Source organism: Vespa velutina, chromosome 1 (genome assembly GCF_912470025.1).
Source record: "Vespa velutina chromosome 1, iVesVel2.1, whole genome shotgun sequence".
NCBI classification, from domain to species: domain Eukaryota; kingdom Metazoa; phylum Arthropoda; class Insecta; order Hymenoptera; family Vespidae; genus Vespa; species Vespa velutina.
In genome coordinates, this window is record NC_062188.1 from 2312788 (window position 1) to 2319423 (window position 6636).

At 30.8% G+C, this 6636-nt stretch overlaps 1 protein-coding gene across 5 annotated transcripts in view; it reads right to left on the reverse strand.

The window, feature by feature from the left end:
* LOC124954829 (proton-coupled amino acid transporter-like protein CG1139) overlaps window positions 1-6036 on the reverse strand; it is a 13164-nt gene extending 7128 nt beyond the window's left edge. The window contains exons 1-2 of one of the 5 annotated variants that reach the window (XM_047508358.1): window positions 5832-6036; window positions 2668-2752 (exon numbers count right to left, since the gene is read on the reverse strand). The gene's annotated coding sequence lies outside the window, so the exon portion shown is untranslated. Of the gene's footprint in view, window positions 1-1715; window positions 1960-2667; window positions 2753-3301; window positions 5305-5831 lie in introns of those variants that run through there. The other 4 variants (XM_047508384.1, XM_047508376.1, XM_047508366.1 and 1 more) reach the window with 4 other exon arrangements.
* Between the last annotated feature and the right edge of the window lie 600 nt (window positions 6037-6636).

Sequence of the window (6636 nt, forward strand, 5' to 3'; positions counted from 1 at the left end):
TTTCTTCCCTCTTCTTCTTCTTTTTTTTCTTTTTTTTTCTTTTTTTTCTTTTTTTTTTCTATCCAATACGAACAAAGAGAAACGAAGAAACAAATAAAACAAATGACTTTTCGTCGTTTACGAATAACTATTCTTTTTCTTCTTCTTCTTCTTCTTCTTCTTCTACTTCTTCCTCTACTTCTATTTCTACTTATCTCGTCTTCAAAAGACCAAGAAGAAACGATCTATATTTATTAACGGTCGCTAACGTTAGAATTTTAATCAATTGGCGGATGTAGAACAAATATGGCCCCGATGAAAATGCCAATTTAAATCATGCGATTCCGTTCGAATATATACATACACATATATCCATCTACGCAACTTTAGCAAATTCTTTGAAGGAACTGATTGCTCTTAATTATTAAATTTAGGTCAAGCTTGCTTAACTGAAGGTTGCAACGTGCCGATCTCGATTTAAATCATTTTTAATTTTCTCCCCTTTTTTCTTCTTTCGTTTTTCTTTTTTCATTCCGTTTTTTTCGTTTTTCTTTTTATTTTTCTTTTTTCTTCTTCTTTCTTTTTTTTTTTTTTCTTTTTTTTTTTTCTCCTTCATCGCGATAGTCTTTAAACAAACGATTATCCGATTTCTCTCTCTTTTTTTGTTTTTCTTTGTTCGTTTTTGATAATATCTTCATCCAATGAAAGATAGAGTGAGAAACAAAATGGCGAAGTTTCTTTTTCCTTTTTTTTTATTTTCTTTTTTGTTTTCGTAATACAAAAAAAGAAAAAAAAAAAAGAAAGAAAGAAAGAAAGAAAGAAAGAGAAACGATTATAAACAATATCGCGTAAAGTCAAATAATTCGTAACAATACAAAAATGTGGATATCATTATATCCAATCAATCCAGATAGATCGTACTTAATCCATCCATCATTTTATATATGCGTATACGATCGTGTCTCGTCTAATATCGTGCATTGCATGCAATGTGTCGTTTATTTTACAATAGAGTATCGTGGGACGTTAGAAACGTGATAATATAGCGATTGCATTCTCGCGATATTAATGTAATAGAGACAATGTTCCTATTTTTCATCTTCATTCAACAACTCTATATGTCTCTCTCTTTCTCTCTCTCTCTCTATCTCTATCTATCTATCTATCTATCCATCTATCTATCTATCTATCAATCTATCTTTATTTATCTGGTTTCTACTCAATGATATTTACGAAAACAATCAAACAGATAAATCCTTTTACGATAGCGAAAAATTTTCTTTCCCTTTTCTTTTTCTTTCTTTTTTCTTTTTTCTTTTTTCTTTTTTTTTTTTCTTTTCTCCGGCGGAACCAATTATCAGGACAAATCCGGGAGACAAACAAGAATCTATAACTTTTTTAATTTTTTCTAAATTGTTTTGATCCTTACAGATCTTTTTTCTTTTTCTTTTCTTTTCTTTTCTTTTCTTTCTTTCTTTCCTCGATCGTTTCATCGATCATAATTAGTCCCAATTATTTTTACTCATGAAAGTAAGTCTTTGATATTTCTTTGTCCCCGATTTTTTCTTTCATTATTTTTAAATAATAATAATAATAATAATAATAATAATAATAATAATAATAATAATAATAATAATAATAATAATAATAATGATAACGATGATGATGACGATGACGATGATGATGATAATAATAATCGCAAAAATTCAAGAGACAACATCCTGTATAGTACATACATATGTTAACGCATTAAAACGATTCCGCTTCAATCAGTGAATGTTTCCGGACTGCGATTCCGCTTTAACGACTTCTTAACTGGCTTAGATAGCAGGCAAGGACATGGAATTAGCCAAGTTCAGTCTAACAGAATCACGAAAGATTTCTAAGTCTTTACCAATAACATACGTGATATTCAAAGTGCACGCCTATATTCAACGTCAATTCTCCCTTCTCTATTGCCCGCACATCTCGCCTCAGCCTCATTCCCCTTCACCCCGCTCCACCCCACCCCCTCCGGCACTCCGCACACTCCTCATCCGCCTCATGTTCAATAATATAGATCGAGAATCCACCCCACATGGATGGATTAATCATGAGGCAACGAGACCGTTTTACATACGTATGTATATATGTATATATTGTATATACCTATGTATATCTACGTACATACATACCGTATATATGTACATACGGTGCGTACAGTGCGTAGATCATTTTTTTTTTTTTTTTTTTCTACATAAGCCGATATCATCGATATAGATATCGTTATAGATATCGATGTAGATATCGATATAGATATCGTTTAAATGGCTTCATCGAATTAATATATCGATCGTAATTTCCATTTTTTCTCTCTCCTTTTTTTCTGTTTTTTATTTATTTATTTTGTTTTGTTTCTTTTCTTTTTTTCTTTTTTTTTTTTTTCTTTTTTTTTGTTTTTCATCCCCGAAAGAGAAATTTTACAATTTCTTTTTTTTTGCTCCCTCTCTCTCTCTCTCTCTCTTTTACTCTCTCGTAATAAAAAAAATTAATCGTAATAATCAAAGTATATCAACGAAATGTTGTTTATATGATAGACATTGCGAAGATTGTTTTTTTTTTTTTCGTATCAACATCGATTATTATATTGATTAGATATGTAAAAGAATATATATATATATATATATATATATATATATATAAACTTACCTGTTAAATTGGAAATAAAGTTCTCTTCAGCAACCGTTGACGCATAAACGTACTGGTTATCTTCGGTTGCTGTCGATAATGCCTCCTATTAATTACAACGACATATTGAAGAATTAGTTAATATTTATATAGAATACATTAAAAAAAAATAGTGATACAATCTATAGGTTATCTAATTCCCGTATTGAACTATATAATAATAATAATAACAATGAAATGAAAATAGGCAGGACGATATAAGCAATATGCAAAGTGTACTTGGATAAAATGAATTGGACGATGAAGTATGATGATGAACGAGCATAAATGATTACATCGTATGTTCTTTTAAAGGAACTAACGCATATTAGAAGCATAAAATTGATCGATTGTTAGTACGGAGATCTTTTTTTTTTTTCTTCCTTATCTTTTTTCCTTTTTCAATAAACACACATCGCGTTATTCGTAGTATATATATATATATACATACCATTAATAATTAATCTTAGATATAACGATTTCTCGTTGATTACTTTTTATTAAGTTCTTTCCGATAACATTTTTAATAAGATCAGAAAAAAAAAAAAAAGAAAGAAAAGAATAGAAACAAAGAAAAAAAGAGAACAATCAGAATTATCATCGAATATTTTAATACCTAAATATCGAATACGAAAGTTTATCGTTTTTATTCGTAGATTAAAAATTTTACATTTACCCCGTTTTACGATCAATTTATAATTAATTTTATGATCAATTTTTAGTGATTTATATTGTGGTACAAGAAGATATGCTGTAATCTCTATTTACTCTCTCTCTCTCTCTCTCTCTCTCTCTATCGTGGACGAGATACGACAGGCAGCTTTATTGTAATCGATCTCCTAATTCTTACTTCCTGAGAGAGAGATAGAGAGAGAGAGAGAGAGAGAGAGAGAGAGAGAGAAAGACTATTAGGGAAACCTATCAAGTTGTTGTCCCCACAATGTGTAGGAACAATGTCACTGGAATATATATACATCTCCACTAATTTTAGGCGGTTCAAGGCTTATGATATGAATACTGCTGACATGAACTATTTTAACCTGATGCATATGTTATTTCCGAACGCATGAGATTTAGGCTATTGCCTCCTCGTTCACCTCTTCTTCTTCTTTCTCCATCCCACTCCTTCACATCAACACTTTTGTGCTGGCCAAACCAAAATAATCTTCTTTCTCTTTTTCTTCGATCGTTTTTCTTTCTCTTTGCCTTTTTCCCTTCCATTTTTTTTTTCTAATTAATTTTTCCTCATCATCATCATCATCATCATCATCATCATCGTCATCGTCATCGTCATCTCTCTCTCTCTCTCTCTCTCTCTCTCTCTCTCTCTGTGTGTGTGTATACCTCTCTGTTTCTGTTTCTGTTTCTGTCTATCTTACCTCTTGAAGTCGCGTAACACTTGGCAATCTCTCTTGCATAAACTCTTTTCTTAACTTATCGAAATGACACATCGTCCGTTCGTCAATTTATTATGCATGAACGTAGATATTTACGCTCTGAATAATCAATATTAAGGAAATATGAAAATGGATTATTAGACGATTAGTCTGATAAATCTAAGAGACGATATATGTATGTATTTATATGACTATTAAAAGAAAAAATTCTTCATATCTACATCCAATGTTCGTGACATCGTCGCTTCTCTCTCTCTCTCTCTCTCTCCTTTCCTTCTTTTATTTTTCTTATCTTCACTTTTCTTTTCTTTTCAAAAACCAACGTCATCCTTCGTGTAAACTTACGCGCTTGAACACAATATTTTATTAATAATACGAGAAGGAGAAGGAGGAGGAGGAGGAGGAGGAGGAGAAAGAAGAAAAAAAAAAAAAAGAAAAAAGAAAAAAATCAGTACGTCTTTCAATAATGAAAAAGTTTATCAAGAGGAAAGATCAAATTGATCTTTTTAATTAAAATCGCGCGCAAGAGAGAGAGAGAGAGAGAGAGAGAGAAAGAGAGAGAATCTTCGTACAATCTTCGTGTTTTATAAATTGGTACGATAAAAAAAAAAAAAAAAAAAAAGAACAACGACGATTCACAGTGCAGATAGGATCGATAAAAAATAGATCTTAATTAAACTCGATCGTGATATCTAAACTCTCACTCTCTCTCTCTCACTCTCTCTCAAATAAGAATTTATTCTAATTAACGTAATATCTGGTTGACTCTTTCGTTTTGCTTCATGATTTCTCGCGAAAGCAACGATTTAAGTAGTATGGTCAAACGTTAATTAAGTGACCCCTATTTTGCATTCAATGCGATGAAGTAAGCAATGGTATTAAGATCGATAGATGAGAGAACGGTTATGCAATTGTTGAACCGTTTATTTGATTCAATTGGTATCGCGTTTATATTGACGATTCGTTATAAAGTATAACTATCCTATACTCGGTGCGCAAACAATTGATATTGTTGTACATTATTTTACTTCATTTCTAGGAACGTCTTATTCCAAATGAAAATAACAGTTTTTGATTGTATTTACACGCCTGGTTCAATGTAAACGTCGATCGATGATCCGTTGGATCCTTTGGATCTTTGCAAAAGTGTCGTATGTCTTTTTCTTTTTTTTTCTCTTTTTTTCTTTTTTTTTTTTTTTTTTTTTTTTTTTTTTTTTTTTTTTTTTCTCTACCTCTCACTCTCTCTCTCTCTCTCTCTCTCTCTCTCTTCTGTTCTTTTTCTTTCTATTTTTTTTTTTTTTGGTCCTCTTTTATTATCATAGTAAATCTCGGAAGAACTTTATCTCTTTATAGCCCTTTTTTCTTTTTCTTTTTTTCTTTTCTTAATTTCACAAAATTCGACCCAATTTCAACGAAGTTCATATTTCTTCATACAACGCACTCGCAGTATCTCCTTTCTCTTTTTATATTTATTTCCGTTTGATCTTTTTATTTTTTTTTCTTTTTTTTTTTCTTTTTTGTTTTGTTTCCCTCTCTTTTACTTTTTTCTTCTTCCTTTTTCTCCTTTCTCTTTTAATATTTCCCGATCATGTTAAAATCTTAACATAATCGAATTATTTTCTCATACTGTCTTCGTCCTTTACTTCTTGCGTTATCTCCTTTTATATACCATTTCCCTTACTCTATATCTCTCTCTCTCTCTCTCTCTCTCTCTCTCTCTCTCTCTCTCTCTCTCTCGCGTCGACTTACCAAATGAAACACATCCGCAGATACAATAAATTTGTTATAACTCGTCGGATACACCCGTTTATAACTCGATCTTTAAGAGGCAACTTCCTAACGCTAATGCGTCGGCGACAGAGGATGTCTAGCGACTGCCCCACAACTATACCACGTACACTTTAATTTCCTACGAGGTACTCTCGCTTGTATAGCGGATCACGTGATTTAAACTAAACTCACTTCCAACGCCTTCCGTTAAATGTATGCGATCGGAAGAGATTTTTAGACATCGTTTAACACCCGAGACATTGTTAAATCCTGACAACAATTATCGAAGATACACATATATACATATACTTCTATATATATATATATATATATATCTTTCTCTCTCTTTCTCTCTCTCTTTGTATATACGTATGTATGTATGTATGTATGTATGTATGTATGTATATATATATATATATGTATGTATTTCAACGAATCCTTTCAAACACGAGAATAGAAAATGAAAGGCAAAAAAGAAAAAAGAAAAAAGAAAAAAAAAAAAAGAAAAGAAATAAATCGTTGTATATAGAAGAGCCAATTGACAACGTTCAAAACTCAAACGAATGAATTGTTTGCATTCCGAATGAGATAAATAAATTTTAAATGATTATCTAAGATATATTTAAAAAAAAAAAAAAAAAAAAAAAAAAAAAAGAAAAGAAAAAAAAAAAAGAAAAAAGAAAAGGAAAAAAATTTATTTCTCCTCTTCTCGCTCCGGCCCTCCCTTTTCCCTTTCAATAGATTCAAATAGAAAATAATTTTCGTTTAAATACATTTACTTACA